The 22,923-nt window shown below is 41.0% G+C and overlaps 1 protein-coding gene across 1 annotated transcript in view; it reads left to right on the top strand.

The window, feature by feature from the left end:
- The first annotated feature begins 826 nt into the window (after nt 1-826).
- The window catches only part of znf385c (zinc finger protein 385C), a 453,093-nt gene continuing 430,996 nt past the window's right edge, over nt 827-22,923 (top strand). Inside the window, exon 1 of the mRNA XM_034189945.1 lies at nt 827-952. The gene's annotated coding sequence lies outside the window, so the exon portion shown is untranslated. The remainder of the gene's footprint in view (nt 953-22,923) is intronic.

Below are 22,923 nucleotides of genomic sequence, written 5' to 3'. Positions count from 1 at the left end.
ATTTTATGCATTCAAAAAACTGATTTGTTGTATTGGATTTCCATCTAATAAATATATGTAGTCCCAACTAAATTAAATTAAATTACCCTGCATGGATGTGCTTTATTTGAGTTGGGGCTACATATATTTATTAGATGGAAATCCTGCACATAATTGAATTGAGTTCATCCAATGACTAATTTTTTAGTGTGGTTAAAGTTAGAAGTATGTCAAGATTAGGGTTCGATTGAGGGTAAGAGGTCCATTGAAGGAGGTCTGATGGTATGCCAATGGAGATGCTACTACATACTCCAGATACAGAGTACAGATACAGTACGAGCTGTAAAATAATGGTGAAATTTTACTTAGCAGTGTTGTTTCTGTATAATCAAAAGCAAAGCAGTGGGATAAACATACAACATGTGTAACTGCAAAAGGTAGACAAAACCATATTCTGCACAATATGGCCCTTTTAACATACACAGGTGATTTCACTAATCAGCTCATCTACGCACCTGAAGAAACAGAACGTCATCCTGTCCCGGGTGCACCCCGCCTCACGCCCAGTGACTGCTGTGATAGGCTCCAGGCGCTGCCCCCTCCCCACCCCATGATTTTTAATTGGAGTAAGCAGGTGCAAAAAATGAATATTAGCCTTAAATAAAAACATGGAATTGGAACCTAAACTTACACACATTTATTACCCCAAAAATACTTGGCTAAAAAAAGGTCCTAAAGAACTCAAACTGACAAAACATCCCATAACACACACACACACACACATAACACACAACCTGTCATCCCACCTTTATTGTGAAAGGACATTTCTGAGATGATCCAGTCTAACTGCGAATCACTTGACAGAAGCGCCTCAGCGGAACGCTGTGGTCTGCGCTTTGGCTCGCAGTCTGTTCCAATCTGTTTCCCCTGGTGCTGGATACGGACAGGAAAAGTCGGGACCACAACGGAACCGGTAAGACGCACCGCCTTCTCGCCCGGGGCGTCTGTGTGGCAGTTTGGCTTTAATTGAAATCGGATGATGTCTGAAGGATTCTTGAACGGATTAAACATCTGGTGTTGTAAAGTTTAGTTGTGCGCAAAGCTTTGGCTCGGATTGACCGCGCGCGTAATTGCCCACATGAAGACAGGGAGTTCGTGCGTAATTGTGCGTCGGCAACACCGGGGGAAAACAAAACAAAACAAAAAAATCTGTGGTTTTCCAAGAACTTCCATCCTTTAGAAACACCCAGCAATACCTTTTACACATAACTGCGTAAATAAAATAAAATGCGCATAGGAGAGTGGCAGGAAAGAGGTCCACTTGAAGTTTGATAAGTCGAGATGGTGCCAATATTATGACTTTGTTGCTTGTTTATAAAGAAAGAGGTTAAAGGTTAATGATGAGCAACTGTGGGTCGACACTGACAACAAACATTTCCTACACCGTTGGACTTTCGGCTCTGTATCCAACTTATTGGAAAGGTCACTCATCATTTCCCCTAATTGCTGGTCCGTCCTGCAGTACGTGGCTCCGTACTGGACCGACGATTTATAAATGTAACATTTGGTGCAAATGAGCCCAATGAAAACATTTACTTTGCTTGAAATAGCAATTTGCCACAAACCAATGTGATCCTTATGAATATGTGATGATGTCATCAGACTTTGTGGTATTATGCCTTTCAGGACAATCATGCTTGCATTTGTAATCCTTGTGAAAATGAGTTTTATTTAACTTTCATTTAGTTTTCCTGGAGTCTGATGGGCAGGAATCTATGATTTCCTATTATTATTATTATTATGACAGCAAAATCAGATTATATTTATCTCATCATTAAAAATGTGCTCTGATTGTAATTCTGTTATTGTACCTATATGACATGCTGAAATAAATATCTACAAAAAGCATATTCTGAATGCACATTCATGCACCATGTGGTCAACCGGGGTAAAAAATAAAATAACATTTTCCAGCTTTTGCCCAGCTTGACATATAATCAGTGCTGTGCTCTGATAAAAAAAAAAAAAAAAAAAAAAAAAAAGTAAGGAGACAAGTACAAACACTGCAGAGAGAAGAATTTTCTAACAAATCCCTTGATTTCCGATGTGTATTTGTCACTTGCCTTTATTGGATTTATTTATTTATTTTTAAACTGAACACATTTTTGGCTGCTCAGTAGTCATCATATCAAATAAAAGTTGAGATAAATCAAGTGAAATTTAGAGGAATTGATATAAACAGCAGCCGTCATGTAAAGGTTTATTTATAGGCAAAGTCTTTAGCATTGTTTTCTTGTGCTGATGGGTCCGTCCTGATAAATGCTGCAATCCGTCATGCTGTTATGAAAAGCTGTTCACTGTGTTTCTTACAGCCATTTGTCTTTTGGTTGTTTTTGTTATGAGCTTTTCCTGGATGGCATATGGGTCAGTGTGTGTTTCAGTTGGTGATGCTTGTCAATTTTATTTCAGCCAAAAAAGGGATTCCATCAAGGGGTTTTCACCATTCCAAAAAAAAAAAGAAAAAAAAAAAGTTGGCATTGCATGCATGTTGGCCTTTTATCCAAAACACATTGAGCTGTAGTTATGGTGAAAACACATGAAATGAGAAGGCTCGCTTTGAAAAAACATCTCATATGTCAGATCTTGGTTTGGGATCTCCAAGAAAATTGCAGCAGCATCTAACAGAGTAACGACACACAGAAAAAAAGTAATCTATCATACGCTCCATTGTTGGCATCACTTCAGTGTGTCTGTTGCGGAGAAATGCAGCTGTTTTTCCATCACGGTGCTATGCGAGAACTGCTAGGGACACCCAGTCTCACTGCGAGTTTGTTGGATGGAGGTGTTTGCTGATGCCCATACCTTTGCAGAAGGTTAAACTCTTTAGGGTCCCTGGTGTTCCCCGTCTTACTGTATGGTGGTGAGAGTGGATGGTAACCAGTCCTCTAAGGAGACAAGTGGATGTATGTATTTGGTACTAGAGCTCTTCAGAGGATCCTTGGTTACCACTGGAATGACTTTGTGTCAAATGAATGGCTACTTAATCGGATGCAGATGAGATGTACTTGAATGATGAGGGAATGTCAACTATGACTTTTGGGTCATGTGATGCGTTTTTCTGGGCATGATCCTTTATGCCCTGGTCAGACCGAATAATGAACCACGTAGCATGAATTTTTGTGTGTGTGTATGTGTGTGAGTCAAGGTATTCAAGAAATGTGGGAGAATAGTGGCTCTAGAGACAGATTATTCCGCTAACGATGCTTATCTCTGAGTGTGGCCCTAATTTTGTGAAGTTTCAAAACTTGGCAAAAATAGCGCAGGACAATTTGTGTACAAGGTACCGCAAGGCTGTTAGAGGGCCGTTATCTGAGGCTACCAGGACAGGATTGGTTACCTGCAACAGAGCAGGTTCCACTCTGAGAAAGCCCTTGTAGCCTTTTTAAACATCAGTTTCCTGCAATTCCTTCAGAAGAACATCATGTACGTGGCTCATTATTCATTGCTTTATTATTCGGTCTGACCAGGTCTTTAGTGTTGAGGATCCTAGTAACTGGAAAAGGCCACTTAGACAGAACTACAGCTACAAGAGCCATAACATGGAACTGCTGATTCCTACTGACCCACTTCACAGCCATTTGAAAACCATCCCAATGTGCACTGCAGCTCACAGTCTGATGTAGCCATCGGAATGTTGCGTCGAACCAGGAACGCAATCCTGAGACCTTCCGACACTGTTCAGCAACTTGGCTACCCCATTAGAGCCTGTAACCCACCCTGTCAATCTTCTGATCCTGAGCTCCCCAAATATTCCACCTAAAAACATGCGTCCTCCGGAAGACGACACACATGGCAATAATGGTTTTATGACTGTTTGTTTCTTGTTGTAATCTTTCAAATTAAATTTAAAAAAATGTTTTCTTTTGTTTTGACCTTTATGTGTTGGGAGACATTTGTCACTACGATCTGAATGCTTTGCTGTTGGCAGAGCTGTGAGTTCGTCAGGACAAACATCATGTCTGCTAGCAGGTGATCCAACACTGTGTTGGAAACCAGAGGGTGAACCAGCTGCACGCTGCGCGAGGTGCTCAGGCCTGAAAACACTTTAAACATGACAGCGGGTCATCGTCCACAGAATATTTCAAGTCCCTCACTGACTGTAATCTTTCAGATTTTTGTCCCCTGTCGAGTGATTTCTTTTCTTTTTTGGGGAGGATTGCAGCGCACTCTCACTCACTAAATACGGACACTTTGATCTACTGGCTGTTAACGGTTACAGTGAGGTAGAGGGTTACTCTCACTGTCATTCATGAAATTTTGACAAGTATTTCTGCTGACTTTGGGAATTCATTTGCATGCGGCTGCTGAAGGGCAATGGTGCATCATTATAGTGTCACCAGGGGCTCTGACAGTGTGTTGCTTTTTGATGCTTTGGGGATTGTTAGTGTTACTTTTTTGGATGTCTTTGAGTGCACCATTCATGGAAAGAAAATGTAAAAATGAACTCCTAACTTTTTCCAGTCAGCTGACAGGACTCTGCACGTCCTGAGACAGAAGTAATGGAAGATGAAGAGTATTAGAATCTTATGGATTACTGTGGAAAAAAAGAAGAAATGCACAGACAAAAATTTTCCTATGCAAGCAGATTATTCTGGTTGTAACATTTATTTCAACCCTGACTAGTAGTGGGCACAGCTAACCTAAAAGTTAGCTTTGCTAACTGCTAATCTGCTAACTGAAAAATTTGGTGTTTCGCAATTGTGAATCTCACGCTGTCAGGCGGTCTGTAACTCACGTGAGAGGTCGGTTTCAGCACAGTTCCGGTGTCAGGAGGTCAGCACTCACAGTGTAAACACATCTCGTGAAGTATGGACAATAAGACAACATCGGGGCACAGGTGCCACACCTCCTTCAGATACCCCTCTCGGTTTAGGAGAACACATCATCATCGTAATCGCCTGCAAATTAGCTAAATCAACGCCATCCACATCTTCACTTTGCCATAGTTTACATGGGCTGTGAGATGGTGGAACTCTGCTGGCACCGCGGTGCATTCTGGGAAGCACAGGGGGCTGCCAGGGGGATTATGGGAAACGCTGAAGTACCGAATGTGAATTTTCCCTTAGAACAAAAAGGCCAGGGTAGGTGGCGTACCTGATCAGTTGTAGCCACTTCGGTTTCTCTTTGTCATTGGCAGGGAATCGATAAAACAACAACTCGTGTGATGTTTCCGACCTACTGACTCAGTCGCACATCCGGGAGCTCTGCTTGTGAGGTCTTGGCATCGAAAGAAGCTCAGCTGATACAGATGACAAACGACCACAAACAAATGACAAAGTGCACATTTTTTGTGTGTGTGTGTTTGGACCTGGAAGTTTAAATCGTGTGATGCGTTACGTCACACTTAACAACCGAATATGTTGTTCAAAAATAGGTTAAGTAATTACAAAAGTGTGACAATTAAAAAAAAAAACCCTCATTTAATTATGGTGAATTACTGTTATTTATTGATTTTCAATTCAACAGATTTATAGACAACAGTACAATTTAAAGGTGATTGATGGTGTATATCAACAGCGTCATGTTTTATTTTTGTAAACTGAACAAAACTGGATCTGGTTTGTTAGCTATTTAAAGTGCTACATTTATCCATTCTGAATTAGAAATTACATTAGAGATAAAAATTACTTACAACTGGAATGAACTTTTCTTTGGGCTCTTTACCTCCAAGGCCACAAATATTAGAACTAAGAAACTCTTTGGAATACTGAGTGTGGCAGCTAGAAAAGAAATTACAAAGCAATGACTTAAACCAGATACCTCATCTATTAAGGAGTGGTATAATATTATATATGTGACATCTATCTAATGGAACAATCATCTTTTCTTTGAGGCTCCAGAACAGTGAATTTGATGTAATTTGGAGAAAGTGGATAATGTTTATTTCCCCGAAACACCCGACTTTTGTTTAATTAAAAAAAAAAAAAGGAATAAGGTATTTTGTTTCTCTTGGTATTTGGATATAAGAACACCCCATGTTCTGTTTAAGTTTTGAATATGTGTATTGATATTGTAAATAAGAAAGCTGGGGGGTAACATATAAAAACAAATGTAACTCTTGAACACTGTATGTTCTTCTCATAATGATCCTAAATAAAGAAAACATTTTTTTTTTTAAAAGAAGAAAGTATTACATTAATTTGTGAACTTTAAAGAGTGAAATGTGTGCCACTGCAGACATGTTTACACACATTTTGGACAACGGTCTTCCAACCCAATTTTCCACAACTGCGCACACGCAGTTTTATCCAACCATATGTGCTGGACAAAATTATGTCTACTTTATTCCCACACAAAGCTGCTAAAAGGTGTAGTGCTGCTGTTTTTTTTTTTTTTTTTTTTTTTTTTTTTTAAAGATTTAAGTCATAAAGTTTTTGTTTGTTTGATTTTTTTTTTTTTTTTTTTTTGGCACCACTTAAATTTTTATTTTAGGTAAGGGATTCATAATATGATATTGCTAATATGATCAAAATGTATGCTGTCTGGAAACAATTTAGAATTCCAACCCCTGAGGGGAAGAAATTCAATGGATCAGATGCTTTGACCAGCATTTGGTAGATTTAGAAGTGATTTACAAGAAAGCTTATGGATGTTAACGTAACATGGGTCACAGGTAATCTGAAAACCTCAGACATGCACACACACATGCTTTCTCAGACTGAATGATGGCAATAAAGGAAAATACATTATTCACTAGGGAATTTCCTCCCACATAAATATGTCCTCTTCATTAAAATGAGCTGTAATTTTGCAACGTGCTACAAAAATAAACCTACATTATAATGCTTGGATTTCAGTAGAAACAAAATTTTCTCAGTTTTGTGAAATTTGAAAGGCCCTACAGCTTTAAGTACAACAAAAGACAGATTTACAACAGTCCAGCTGTTGTTCATAATGTCAGAGTTTCACGTCGATCCAGAGTTCACATAACTAAGGTCAGTGCCTCTTTAAACAACACAGAAGATTCCACAAATTTGTGGATTTCCATCGCTAAGTTTCTGATTGAGGCACCCATGGATCTGTATTCACAATTGCACATGGATATTTTGATTAATGGCATCATTGCTGGTCGACAGCCCTTATGATGTGGTGATGGGGTGCTTTCTTATTTGTTGTCTTTCTGCTACCTGACTCTGTTTTTTTTCACTCTGTCTGAGCTGTGGCTCCATCCAGAAGTGGGAGTGGGTCTCTTCTTCTGTAATGGTCATGAAATAGACGAGATCTGTGGATCCAAATTCCCGTCCTGCACACCAGCATGGACTCCCAAAATTTCCTGTATATTTGTTTTGTCAAGCGTGTTGGTAGCATGGCCCAAGCAGAGGGTCACCCCTTTGAGTCTGGTCTGCTTGAGGTTTCTTCCTCAAATCATGCAAGGGAGTTTTTCCTTACCACTGTCGCCTGTGTGCTTGCTCTGGGGGTTGGTAAGGTTAGACCTTACTGGTGTGAAGTGCCTTGAGGCAGCTTTGTTGTGATTTGGCACTATATACATGAAATGCATTGAAGTCAAATTCTAAAAAGTGCATGATAATTTAATTTTTATCTGATGCCTCCAACTCCATCCACAATTCCTTAGTTGTTATCCTGAGGTGCTGGTGGACCTCTGGAAGAAAAGTTTAATTGCTGGGTATTCATTTGGACCTTCTTCCACAATGATGTAAAATCTCTATTGTCTCGCATACAGTTGTTGAGGTGGTTCCTAAGGAAGAATGTGACTTGGGGAGATGCAAAACTGGCTTCTGAAGCCCTGGTCTAATTCTTTTGCGTTCTTCTCCCCTGTTGTTAAATATACAACAAGGCACGGGTTCTTCAGGTAGGCCCTTAACCCCTTAACGCCTTTTGTCACATATATGCTACAATATTTGACTCAAATATGCAACATACCAAATTGACCAGTATGCCTGTTGTTGCAAATTTGCAACATACCAGTATTATTAGTATAACATTATAACATACATTATTACCAAGATACCAAAATTACTATTTATTTTTTGTGCAAAAGTGAAATTAATAATCTCAACATTTACCATCTACTTAAAGGCAAAAACACACACAAAACATTTTTTTAATATACAGCTATATAAATTCAGGCGTTAAGGGGTTAATTACTGAAGCTTATTCTTTCAATTTTTGGAATAGTCTCTTATACTATTTAAAGAGCTGTTTATGTTGGACGTATTTAAACTGTTGAGACAGGAAATCCAACAATGTGAAGAAAAACTGGAATAAATTGATCTTGTTAAATAACCAGTGACATTTATGCGTACTGTTTGATCAAATGTAATGCGTGAATGTTTTAAAATGAGATGTACGTAAACTTGTGTTCACAGTAACTGTACGTCTCTGCTCACTTTTTATTTATTTATTTATTTCCTGGAAAGCTGAGTGGACGGGTCTCTGCACACACTGAATGCAGCACGCTTCCTTGATGTTCTCATTAATTATGAAGCTGAGCGTCTGTCTTTCAGAGTGCTGACTCCCAGTCTGTCTCTTGACCTCAGGGCGTCTCACACTTGCCTCAAACAAATAAGCTCAGGATGTTCAGGTTGGGCTGTGACTCACGTATGTAACGCCATGTGTGTTGACGAATCTGCATAAATGGGTGATTCTTTAACTATGGGCACTATTGGCCTTGTAAATGTAATTTCCACCACACCATTGCCTTACAATATAAAGCGCCTTGGGGCAACTGTTTGTTGTGATTTGGCGCTATATACATGTGCTCTGATGTCACTGTTTATCTTCATAGAAACTACCCAAACAATCTTTCATACAAACTGTTTAGGGACATTACAGTGTTGTGGTGGAAATTACGGCAATAGTGTGGGACAACTACATTTTGTTTAAAAAAAATCCCTGACAAAAATCCCATGACATTGAATACCCCAATTATGTTTTGATTATTTTACTGATATTTTATTCAGAGATATTTTAAAACATTAGAAAAAAACATTTCTTTACCATTCATTTTTATCATTGAAGATCAAAAGTCTGGGTGTGGGACAAGCACAAAACGGCAATATTTGCATATAATGATGCTGAAAAAAGGTGAAAAAGTCATCATAGACTACTAGAACAAATTTCTTAACACACTTTCATTGTAAAGATAACTATAAAAGTGTGAAATTTCCCCTTTTTTCTGTTTTTCATACAATATGATCAAAGGACATAAGTGCCTGTAGTCTAAGAATCACCCAAATATGTGTCTGTGACTGTTAGTCAGGATGTTCCTGTGACGAGGAGTCACTTTCATCAAATTGTTTTGTGCCTGATTCTTTGACAACAAGGAGCAGTATTTATTTTTTCCACTGCCATTTGGATAAATTCATGCAATTTTGCTCATCTGTAGTTCATGCAGCCTCTCGTTTGTCCGTCTGACCTTCTGTTGATCTGCAGTCTTACTGCTGTTATCTAAGGCCTCGTTGCCCACCGGGCCGAGGTGACCGGCACAGTCACAGTCTGATCAACACACACAGCTTGAGTCCGAGGCTGGATTTATACACCCCTAGATGTTTGTTGACCTGTGTGTGTGTGTGTGTCTGCATGCTTGCGACTGTGTGCGTGCACTGAAAAAGATCAGAATAACTTTGACCTTCACTTGGATTCTAAGAAAAGTTTAGTTGTGTAAATTGGGCATATTTGATGTTTGTCTCTTGTGAGAACGAACCCAAAGCACTTGTCATCTGTGACAAGAGGAGTGAAGCTGCTTAAAGGCTCCATCATATTTACTGTTAAATACAAAAGAAGAAATGTCACCAGATCAGAACAACAATTTTATTTGCCATATTGAGGTTTCAAGTCTCACGGCTTGCAAAATCTGAGATTTGGCAGTACCACGAGAAGTCAACATGGTGAACTGCTACAGGATGCTCGGGTAACACTACAATTTAACCGCTGCACACGGACAGTGGCATCAACATCACAAGGTAAAGCTCTTTGTGTATTGTTCCTAAAACTCTCATGAATATATTCTACCCCCGTCACACGAGGCCAAATGCTGGCCAAATGAAACTTTGACCCGCATTGGGAAGGTGTCGGACAGCATTCTGAGTACAGTCCAAACAGTCAGGCACAGTCATGTGGCCGCCCCGAAAGTTTTGTCCATGTTCAAAACAACTGCGGTGCAGTCAAAGTAGAAAAAGGCTCTGGCTCACACGTGATTCAAATCCATATAGTTTTTGAAAAAAATAAAAAGGTCCGTTAATTTTTGGACAGACCACGTACTTTACCTTTCATTCTGTGACTGTGAGCTGCAGCCAGCGATCACGTGCGCGAACCGTCCATGAGTGGACGTGGAGATGTCTGGAGTTATACTCAATGTGAACATGTCCTGTCTCTGGACATCAGTCCAGAGGACTTATGGACTTTATTTAACACAATTGTGAGAGAACCTCAGGAGGTGAGAGCGAGGAGCTGCAGCAGCACTGCAATGAGCATTTTTTTTTTCCTTCCCCCTGTCTGCATATATATAGTAATGGTAAATGCCACACTGGCAGAACCAGTTATTATAGGTGGGCGATACCGGGAATTTTGGTATTGATCTGATACCAAGTAAATACAGGCCCAGTATCGCCGATTTCGATACCGATACCAATACTTTTTCATATTTAAGCTTCATAGATGCAAAGGATCCAAAAGACCTAAGGTAGAATTTTGCCAAACATTGTACATGACAACAAAATACTTTATCACAATCAACATTTTTGTTTAAAAAAAAATATCACTCAACACAACTTAAAACAAAATCTCGTGAGGTAGAGGGCTGACAAACCACAATATAAGGGTGACTTTGATGAATCTGCGTGCGCAGCAGTCAGTGCGTGCAGGAGAGAAAAAAGCTTGAGTATCGATCTTTTTACACAAGGATCATTCAATATCAATACCAGCGTTGGTATCGATATTAGGATCGATCCGCCCACCTCTACCAGTTATATACATAAATACACATATATGCAGTTTGCTCTTGCAAGGCATCTAGTATGTAGTGTATGAGTGAACGTGTGTTACCCCCATCCACCCTTCTCACCAAACTTTTTTTTTTTTATTGTCACATGTGCTCTTTGAGTGGTCTAATTTTACTTCATTGTGTACACGGTATAAAAAGTTTGTGTCAACACTCCTGCGTGATTTATAGCTTGGCAACAATGGAGCACAGCACGAACCATAAATTGGCATCGGGTAACGTTATATTGGGTGTGCCATCCAGTCATGTTAAGTACCGTTAAGTTGCCTCAACTTGTGAGAAAACAACTTCCTTTCTGCGTCCGGTGCTCGACACAGGAAGAAAATTAAACATGTTTAATTTTTGGTGTCCGATTTGCTTCGCCATTTGCATCCCTCATGGTGTTGTGGCATTGAGCTGCATCATCTCGGCACTAGGTTGCATTAACATGGCATCGTCATGACGCAAAGCGAAGCAGGCCCGGTGTGAAAGGGGCTTAAGGGCGTCTCAGACTACTCTCTCACGATAGTTGAATACCTCCTCTCATACCCAGTGCATTCTTATTGTTCTTACTGCATCCTGGCAGCTCTCCAGGTAGTCTTACATTGTTCCACTTACAGTTGTACTGGGTTCGGAGCTTCATGCGCATGGCATTTTTTTTTCTTTTCTTGACAATCCTCCTGATTCAGCTTGGTTTGTGCTCATTTGTACTAAGTGTGACGGGGCATTTATCTGGGCTTTTACACATTTGTTTTATATAAACACCCAGAAATCTCAAGTGGTTTCACCATTATTTACAGTGGGAATTGCCATGAGCCACGATCGCTTCCTGTTGTCATTTTGGTGGAAAGTGAAGTTTGCTCTTTAACGCCCTGCTTATTGTCCTTTACAACACTGTCTGTTTTGTTCCAAAGTAATATAATATAAAATGTCTGAAATTCGGTTTAATGCAGGTTGAAAAAGGCAGATACAGAATATTTAGAATATTTGTTTTAGTAAGTTTTCAGGGGTCTTGTACATGCAGTCTCTTATAAATGTTATGAAAGACATAAAAATGTACATTTTGGAAGTATAATGTTTATTTGCAATCGTCATGTGGTTTCTCCATGTTATTTTGATTGCAGCATCTCTCTGGGTTGCAAGGGATTATGGGATATATCAATGGGATGACTAAAGGACTGTGAGCTTGTTCCAAATAATCATTGGTGAAAACACTTCAGCGACTCGGTTAACATTTAATTAGCAAAACCAACTTTTTCATAAGCAGATTAGCTTTTCAGATAACATTGAAAACTGTTAGCAGACCAGTTAGGTTCCACTACTAAGCCAGCTTTGTGAGATTGATTAGATGGTTTGGGACAGCGTCTGAAGATTTACAGGCTGGACCACTATGGTGAACAAAGACCAAAGAATGAGGTCCCTGCGTTGGGTATTGGGGCTTCCACTTCAGGACAGGGTGAGGAGCTCAAATATCCCGGAGGAACTCTGAGGTGGTACAGGTATCTGGTGAGCAAATGAGGATGCCCCCACCCCGGTCATCCCTGTGGGAAAAGCCAAGAAATGCTGGTGGATTACATTTCCCAGCTGGTTTGGAAACATCTTGGGATCCCCCAGGAAGAGTTGGAGGACTTGGCCGAGGATCGGGATGTGTGGGGTGAACAGCTTGGTCTACTGCCACTGCGACCCAGATTTATTTATTTATTTATTTTTATTTAATTTTATTTTTGGAGTAACATTGAATATGCAAACATTTTAAACCCTAAAATCATATGCTGGAGCTTATACATGACAAATCCTGTCGATCGCCGCTCGGAGCACGGCGCGCCCTCCGCCATTGTGCGCCGTCTTTAAACCGGTTGTAACACTCCTTAATCTGTGTGATCCCCATAGAATCGTCCCTGAAAGCCGTCTGAATCTTCCTAATGGTTTCCACCTGGCTGTCTCTTACAGTTTCTGGAAAAATTTGATGCAGCAAAGCTCCAAATCGTTCAGACATTTTCTTCGCAATGAAAATCTGACGAGGGAGGTGGACCACTGCTCACTCAAAGCATGCTCACAGGTGAATGACGCAACCAACAGGCGTGAAAAAACTCACACATGCGCACGAAGGCTCGAGCTGATGCAAGCGCACATGATTCAAATCCATATAGTTTTTGCAAAAAATAAAAAGGTCAGATAGTTTTCTAACAGACCTCGTACATCTGGATCAGTATTTGAACTTGAAAAGCTAAACCTTTTATTTGAAGGGGCGGTGCAATATTTATACTACAGAAATATTAAAATTTCTGATGTCTGTCTGTTTTTCAGGGATTTAGAGGCCAAAAAAGAAACCTAACCCAAATCTCACTCATTCATCTTCTCTTACACCAGTTAAGGGTGGTGGGGGCTGGAGCCTATCACAGCAGTCATAGGGCGTGAGGCGGGGATGTCCCTGGACAGCACGCCAGTCTGTCGCAGGGCCACATACAGATGAACATATTCACACCTATGGACAATTTAAAGTTTCCATTTCCCCTAACCTGCATGTTTTTGGATGTGGAAGGAAGCTGGAGGAACCCACGTGAACACAGGGAGAACATGTAAACTCCAAAAATGAAGTGGTAAATGGACTGCATTTATATAGCGTTTTTCCATCTGCATCAGATGCTCAAAGCACTTTACAAATAATGCCTCACATTCACCCCGATGTGAGGGTGCTGCCATATAAGGCGCTCACGACACACCGGGAATAGGGGATTAAAGACCTTGCCCAAGGGCCCTTAATGATTTTCCAGTCAGGCTGGGAATTGAACTGAGGATCTTCTGGTCTCAAGCCCAATGCCTTAACCACTAGACCATCACCTCCCCTTCCACACAACGCCACACAAAAAGGCCACAGTTGGGAATCGATCCCATGACCTTTTTGCTGTGAGTCATCGGTGTTAACCACTAAGCCGCTGTTCTGCTGAAGCCAAATCTAAATTCATAAAATAAAAATGAATGGTTAGCATTGGCTTCATGTAAAAGTTTTAGTGGTTTATCAGTTTAGTGTTATCACGGCTAACGGATTAGCGGTTATCTTGGCTAACTTCTAGGTTAGCTGTGCCTACCGCTGCCAACATAGTTCAGGGAGACTCTTATGTTCTCCCAATGAAATACAAGTTGCAGTTACCCACATTTCTCTCTGAGACAACTAGAGGAACACTGAATAAAGTGCATATATTTGCATAGACATTAGCTAATTAATAGATTTCCAACAGTCTGTAAAATGTGTATATTTTATTAGGAAAGGGTCCCTTCGTCTGCTCCCTTGTTTTCAGTTGGAGTCACCACAGCAGATCGAGGTGGAGCTGCATGTTGATTTGGCACAAGTTTTACACCGGATGGCCTTCCTGACGTATCTCCACAATAACCCTCTGGGGTCCGAGGGCATTTTTTGGACAGTTCACTCACCTGTCATAGATGTTTTATTATTGCTGTTAACAGCTCTGCCTGCATCCCACAATCAAGTTTTATGTCTCATTTTTTTCAGGACAACCTGTACGTTCAGAATATATATGTTTTTTGTTGTGTTTTATAAGTGTAATAAAGGTTTACAATCAAAAATAGGCAAGGAAAAAATAAAGCAAAAAATAATTTTCCACACACATTTATTCAAAACACACAGCAAACTATAATAAACAACTGTTTTGACACTTTATAAAGGTAATTTGAGGTTTTGTTTGAAAGTCTGTACAACAAAAAGGTACAACAATAAACACAAATGCACATTTTGAACAATATATACAAAATGGTCTATGCGTTTTGTTGTCCACTGATATGGTAAACAAGTGCTTTATGCAGAGAAAGCAACAGAGTTATCCAGTAACATTCACGTGTAAACTAGTGGAGCAATCCTGATAGTTACACACTCTTTGTTTGAGCATGTGAGATTGTCATCAGAAGCTCTCTGTATGCTCCTGCTTTCACTGATCGCTGTGCGTAATGGCGCAGGGCGCACTGAATATTTACTAATAGTATGTACTCATTGGAGCTATTCAAACGGGCCAACTAGTAACACATCACTCCAGAAAACGATCCTTGGCTTTTCACGTGAGGTAAATCTGCCCTACGATTGGATTTTGGAAAACCATGTGACGGTTTCTATCTCATATCATTAAAAAGTTATTTATAACTTAGTAAAGCTTGGTCTTAGGCGTCGTATACAATGGCGTCGGCCCCAGAGGGTTAAATGGAGAAATGTGACAGGGATGAAGTTTGAACTGAGAACCTTCCGCACTGAAACCACGCTTATTAACCACTTGGCTACCCCCGGCAAAATGTGTGTATTTTATTACTTTATTTTATTTTACTGACATGCATATATTATTAAAAATGCTCCCTTGTTGATATTTCAGAAGCATGGGATTGGGAATGAGGGAATCCTGGATCTGCCCCTGAATCTGGTTTTACACTTAAAATTTAATGGATTCCTTCTTGACTTATGCCTCACCCCTCCAACAGGTTTCACAAAAATATATGACAATGATTTAAAAAAAAATTGTATTTGTTTGTTTATTTATTAGTAATCCTGGTAATTAACAAACACAAATTGAGTTAAATAAGTGTGTGTGTGTTAACGTGATTTCCTGGTAGAAATGGGACAAGTTCTGCATGTCTGTATGTAAACAACGACAGTGTGCACATTGCCTGTGTGTCATATTGTGAAAGTGAATTTTAAATCAAAGCTTATTCCTTTTTCATGAAGAAATTGTCAAAAATTCAAATACCTGGACATACTTCATGTAAAAGTTTTGCTGGATAGCTGCTGGACAGATAAGACAACACTCTGGATCATTTGTCAATATGGTTATTTCCAGTTACTGTGTTTATACTTCACTTGCAAAAGTGATTTATCTTTGTTTGCAAGATCTTATGGAGCAAACTCACCATATTAGCCATGAAATATCCCCCAAATAAATACATTACCAGCAATAAAATTAGCTGTAATTTTGCAAAATGCCACAGAAATGATTTGCACTTTATAATAACTAGATATCAACACAAAGTAAATGAGGCCCATTTTAGGAAGCATCAAAAGAGACAACGCATTTTTAAGTCGGTGATGCATCATCAGGGAATTCAGATTTCAAGGTTGATAAACTGCAGATTCAAATGTCACACACTTGAGGCTGGAAGATGAGTGACGGGATCCAGTGCAAAGCTGCGCTGGGCTTTACAGGACCCATGAGGTCGCGCTGCATTTCCATGCCAGGAGGAACGAGGGCGTCATTGGATCATTTCATCCCAGAGGCCCCCATAGCCGACTGTGTCGGGGCCCTGCGAGTGAAGCGAGAGAGGCCGGAGGTGTCAGAGATGACGCGGGGGGGTTCGTGTCAGTGATTCTGACAGCTGCATGAAGCCTGCCTCGGGGCACTGCAGGCTGCCCTACTCCCACGAGGAGCCCCTCTCCCTCCTGCAGCTCCCCGTCTTGACCGGAGGGCCCTCAGCCTGGGGAGGGAGTGGACACGGGTTGCCTGCTGCTCAGTGGGGAGCTGCAGTCAAAGGCTTCTGTTTCAGGTTTTTGCATAATCCCTTCCCCTGACACCTTTTACTCTGTGTTCCCTGAATCCAAATAGGAGGCCGTGTATCAGACGGGCGTGTTAAAGGAAGGCCGAGGTCAGATTTTCGCTGGTAGCAGCACCGCAGGTCACAGCGGCACGTTCAGGCCCCGCGCTGAGCTTCGTTTGATGCATTTATGAGATGATAATCCTCAGTATGGACAAGCAGCGGATCTCTGCCTCACTGTGGACCATGTGCACTAACGTGTAATCCGTGACATTTACACTGGCTCCAGTGTTCGAGCTGCGCCTTGGTTTACACAAACGCGTGCGCATGCTGACACACAGAGGTGCATTTGTGCTGCCGCTGAATGACGCTGCTCTCGGCCTGAACACTGATTCACTGTTTCAGCAGGTAAATTTCCTCAGCTGCTTCATGCAACCAAAGCAAACACTTAACGGACCTCTTGTTTGGATTCCGCTCAGCAGGAAGGTTGACGCCTCATATCATTTTATCACAAATGTCCATGCTATTACACACTGGACTCCTTTCATCAATATGCAGATTGGGGTGTGTGACATCAGTGTGATTTCTTTTTCTTAATGTTTGAGGTTTCTGTTTTATCAGCCTTATTTACAAAAACATGACATCTACTTTGCACCAACACAATCTCTCGGTCCCTGTTGTTCGACTTCTGCTGGAGCATAAGGGTGGCTATCGTTGCAAAATTAATTGCAAACGGGCAGTCCTGGAGGCGGGCCGACCGGGCAGCCCCCTGGGGTGGCATCGCGGGGGGGGTGGCACGACTGTGCGAAAAAAAAAACGGTCAAAAAAAGAAAAAAAATGGGGTGGGGGGGGTTGTCCTGACAGGGGGGGGTTCGTGGTTTCGTTACGTTACGGCAGAGCGGCGCCCCCACCTTCCCGTCCCATGGCGGCTTTCCTCTCACTCATTCCCGCAGCTTCACAGTGCTATAAACAGTAGCGAAGCAAAGACTGCAGCGAAACGAGACGAGTCATTGGATAAATGCGGGGCTTTGTCCCGCCCATCGGACGCTCAGCGTGTCTGGGGGTCTATGGGGCAGTGGGCTGGCCTCGGCTGGCCCGGACGCTCAGCTTTTGCATGATGATTGGATGATCTGTCTGAGGCTGAATCCCTTTTTGATTGACAGCGAAATGAACGAATCAGTGATCTTTTGGTGTAAACATCCGTGGGAGCATTTTTTAAATTTTCATTCTGTTCTGAGTTGAACCGGAGACTTTCCTAATCCTCTTAGCGGCATTTTCTTTGTTAAAAATGACTAGCGACAAATCGAGCTTCTATTTCTGGTGTTTTTTTGTTTTTTTTTGTAGCTGCTTGTGTTTGGAGACTGACTTCTATCACTCTTTCTGACTTCTATCGCAGTTTCTGTCCCTACCGAGCAGCGGGTGCTGCTGAGCTCCTTCACCGTCACAAAGCACTCACAGGCGGACAAACTTCACACTAGCCTCACGCCAGTCCCAGCTAGCGAGCTAGCTAGGTAGCAAGCTGCACATAATGGCAGACAATTTGAATGTTGTGGACCGGATTTTGGCGAAGCCATTTGATAGTCTTCCTTACGAAGAAGCCATAGCTGCTGTCATGGCTTCAGCTCTCAATGGTTTGCAGGCCAAAGTTAAAGCAATAGCCCCCAGGGCAATGTTTGTGCATTGCTATGCACACAGACTGAATCTGGTTCTGTCTCAGGGGGCTAAATGCTTATCTGAGTGCAGAATATTTTTTGCATCACTCTCTGGCTTTGCCACATTTTTCTCAAAATCCACAAAGAGGATGTCTTTTCTTGAGTCTGCAGGCTGCTCAAGGTTGCCCAGAAATGCTCCTACTCGATGGAATTTCACATCACGGATAGTGAGCACGAGATGATCATTGCAGATAAGTCCATGGATGATGATACATTAGACTGTGCCAATTTCTTTGTGTTTGTTATTGCAGTAGTCATTAAAACTGGAAATTTGTTCTTGAAAATAGCTGTTGTGAGTTAATTTGTGGGATTGTGGGTGTTCAGGATGAAGTTAGTGTTTTCATGGGTGGTGGGGTGGAGGTGGTGGCCACGTTAGTGTGCGCGGGGGGGCGCACGCAGGGGGTTTCGCCCGGGGAGTAAATCACTCTAGGACCGCCACTGATTGCAAATATCTGGTGAGATTTATATAACTGTATCTCAATCCTTGTGTCAGTACTGTATTTTCCAGTGTATGTCACTTTTTTTTTTTTTTTTTTTTTAGTTTGGCGGAAGCAGCAAGTTATATCTTGAAAAATCACATTTATTATGATTAATAATGACAAATTATTTAGGACTTTCTTCTGAATCAAACCACAAAATAAACTCGTAATAAAAAATGCACTCCAACAATGCACAAAAATCCCAAATTAAATAGCTGATACCACTTATACTCCAGAAAATACTGTCATTAGGTCTGTAAATTCTAAGTAACACTGAGGAAACGTGTGAGTAACGGACACAAAATTTTTATATCTATTCATGTTTGTTTTTGTTCTGTAGAACTCCTTTTGTTGTTAGTTGTCTTCCCTGTCAGTTGATGTTTGGCGAGTCTGTCGGAAAGTTTTGTGCATGTTAAAAACTTTGAGCGGGCATCAGACTCCCCTGGTGGTTTTGTTTTTATCATTTTGTCCTGTACTTGTTCGTTAGCTTTCCAGTGGACATCTGGTAGATGTTAGTCGGTAACAATTGGTGGTTGTCCACCTCATTCATCAGAGCCCCAAACTCCATCGGACACAAAAGGATTAGGCGATTTTTGCCACTGGACACATTTTTTTTCAATTTGTTACTAATCTGTTTACTCAATCCATCACATTGTAACTACACCTTAAATGTGTAAAATAGTCTGTAAAATGAATTGTAGGTGTACCGAGATGTGTAGACAAAACTGTAAATGCGCCTCATCTTTGACCTGGCGCAGATTTTTGCATGTTGGATATAATGGACCAAAAATGAAATGTGCTTGAGCCAAATAACCTGTCAAAAAAAAAAAAAAAAAAAAAAGACAACAGGGTCTTTCTTGATAATCTATAATGCACAGTTTAATGCGTATAATGCAGGTGCATTTGGGAAATGTCTGCCTCAACTTAATCAATATATGCTGCACATAATGGTGCTAATCAAGTGAGTCATTTCAACCCCTTTGCGTTATTAACCAAAAACTATTTTCTGTGTAAAGATGTATGCATGTGCACAATCTTGTGCATGAGAGTGTGAAAGCATTGCCCCTCCAGCAGTACTCACCACATTGCTGTTGCATTCAAGACAACAGACAATGACAGCTTTTCAGAAATTATTTCAAGAAAGTCTGTTCAGAGGCTAAAAATCTTTATGATCAAGAATGGGGTCAGACTAGAATAGTCATGCATTTGACTTTTCCCTACACTGAACCGCTAAATGGAAAAAATATCTGGAGTTCCTTCTGTTTGATGCAGAGAAGTGAAGGGGGGGCGTTGGAGAGGAGTGGCCGAGGAGGAAAGCTTTTGTTTAGGTCCTGAAATCCACAATGCACCAAAGTTTGCCCAGCATGGTGTAATCTTTGTCAGAAATCTTCATATTTATCACTAGCTGGGTTTCTATTATAAACTTACGCAAAAATTATATTTTCAGAATGTAGACAAAACACCATCGCAAAAATGAAAGAATGTGAGTGCTGGATTTTGTCCTCTTGCAGTAAGTGTCATTCCAGCAAGGCTCTTGAATGAACAGTAATTCCAATTGTCATGCCGATGGATGGGTAAGTAGCTAGAAATATTGCCATTTTATTATTATTATTATTGTTGTTTTTTTCCTCATCTAGTATTGCTGTAGTGTCTCTTATAAGGTTTAACAAGCTCACTGTCTCTTACTCTGTCAACATGTACCATGTATGTTAGAATGTCATGTGACTCTTTACTAAGTCATGTTTCCATGGCATTTTGCAAACTAAGTTTTTCAAATCTCCTTAAAAATCACTTCATGTGAGCGTGTTTTTTTCTTTTTTTTTTTTTAATATTTGAGACTTTTTTTTAAAAAAAATGCTTGTTTCCATTAAGCATAGTTTCAATAAACTATACTTGCACAATTTAGAGAGTAATGGAAACCCACCTACTGAAGGAGCCCCTGATTGGTTTAAAAAAGTTAATCTGTAGAATAAACTGGTTCAAAAGCTGATATGCAAGTGAAACCTATAAATGAAATCCATCACCTGCGTTTTTATGTCTGGGGTGAATATTTTTTTTTCCCCCTCACACTGTCAGAAGATGTCTCTAATCTTACTCTGGATGGATTAATCCCACAGTGTGGTTTTCATCACACATTCATGTCACCATCACGATTGAGCGGCGTCTGTCTTATCTCGTGCTCGGCGCACGTCAGCTTCCCGCAGACTCCAGCTCCCACCTCCCACTGCCGTTACAGTGCAATGTAGGTGGCACAGATGCATCCTCCACGTAAAGCATGTGACATTGATCGGGCTGCAGAGACCTCTAATCCATGCTGATCACACTAACTGCCACTGCGTGGAGTTCTGAACACAGAGAGCACTTAATACCTCACAGCTTCTTGAGCAGAGGAAGGTGTGGCTCAGGTTGACCCCTGACGGCACTGAAGTGATGCGGCTGCTGACGTCGCGGCTGACGTAGGATTTCTTATCATCTGTCCTCCTTCCTTCATTCACCTCCAGTATCTCTGACAAGGAAGTGGGGCTTAGTAAACCTGTCAGTGGTGGCCTGTGAATAAGTCGGATTATCACATCTGCAGAATCTGTCCTTTTGTGACCATGTTCCTCCTGCATCTTCTTTTGGGACACCGTCCTGATGTCATCTCTTATGAGCAGGATGATATGCATGTTGGAATTCATTTTGTGATAGCCAGCTTTGCATGTCTTGATTGTTTTTGTTAAGATACGGCACCTCCAGCCAACACTCAAGACTGATGCAAGCACATCCATGCAAAATAATTTAATTTAGTTGGGACTACATATATTTATTATATGGAAATCCTGCCCATAATTGAATTGAGTTAATCAAATGAGTCATTTGTTTGTGTGATACACTAAAAAAACTGACTCATTGGATTGGATTCCATCAAATAAATATATGTAGTCTCAACTCAATTAAATTACATTATCTATTATTATATACATTATATATTTGATGGAATCCAATCCAATGAGTCAGTTTTTTGAATGTATCACACAAACAAATGACTCATTATGTGCAAGATTTCCATCTAATAAACCTATGTTGCCCCAACTCAAATCGAACACATCCATGTGAGATAATGTAATTTTATTTAGTTGGGACTACACACACATATATGTATATAATATGGAATTCCTGCCCATAACTGAATTGACTTCATCCAGTGAGTCATATGTTTGTGTGATACTTTCAAAAAACTGACTCATTGGATTGGATTCCATCTAATAAATATATGTAGCCCCAACTCAAATAAAACACATCTGTGCGAGATAATGTAATTTTATTTAGTTGGGACTACACACACACACACACACACACACACACACACACACACACACACACACACACACACACACATACATACATATATACGAGGTCTGTCAATAAAGTATAGGTCCTTTTTATTTTTTTCAAAAACTATATGGATTTCATTCATATGTTTTTATATCAGACATGCTTGAACCCTCGTGCGCATGCGTGAGTTTTTCCACGCCTGTCGGTGACGTCATTTGCCTGTGAGCACTCCTTGTGGGAGGAGTCGTCCAGCCCCTCGTCGGAATTCCTTTGTCTGAGAAGTTGCTGAGAGACTGAGACTGGCGCTTTGTTTGATCAAAATTTTTTCTAAACCTGTGAGACACATCGAAGTGGACACGGTTCGAAAAATTAAGCTGGTTTTCGGTGAAAATTTTAACGGCTGATGAGAGATTGTGAGGTGATACTGTCGCTTTAAGGACTTCCCACGGAGCGAGACGTCACGCAGCGCTCCCAGACGCCGTCGTCAGCCTGTTTCAAGCTGAAAACCTCCACATTTCAGGCTCTATTGATCCAGGACATCGTGAGAGAACAGAGAAGTTTCAGAAGAAGTCGGTTTCAGCATTTTATCCGGATATTCCACTGTTAAAGGAGATTTTTTTAATGCAAGACGTGCGGGCAGATTGCAGCGTCGGCTCGCAGCCGCCGCGACGCTCCGCCACAGGAAAAACACCTCTGTTGGAAGCCTTAAGGAAAAGTTGGAACATGTCCAGCTGTTAAACAATTTCTCATATACTCACTCCACTGAAAGCCATCAAAAGCCGCCTGGATTTTACAAATGGTTATCAACACGGAGGTGTTTTTCCTGTGCCGCCGCACCGCGTCGGCTGCGTCCCGACGCGCGGACCCGTCCGCACGTCTTTCATCATCATTTCAGCATCGACTCACTGATCCA

This window comes from Thalassophryne amazonica, chromosome 16 (genome assembly GCF_902500255.1).
Source record: "Thalassophryne amazonica chromosome 16, fThaAma1.1, whole genome shotgun sequence".
In the NCBI taxonomy this organism is placed as follows: domain Eukaryota; kingdom Metazoa; phylum Chordata; class Actinopteri; order Batrachoidiformes; family Batrachoididae; genus Thalassophryne; species Thalassophryne amazonica.
This window is presented reverse-complemented; position numbering and strand designations above follow the sequence as displayed.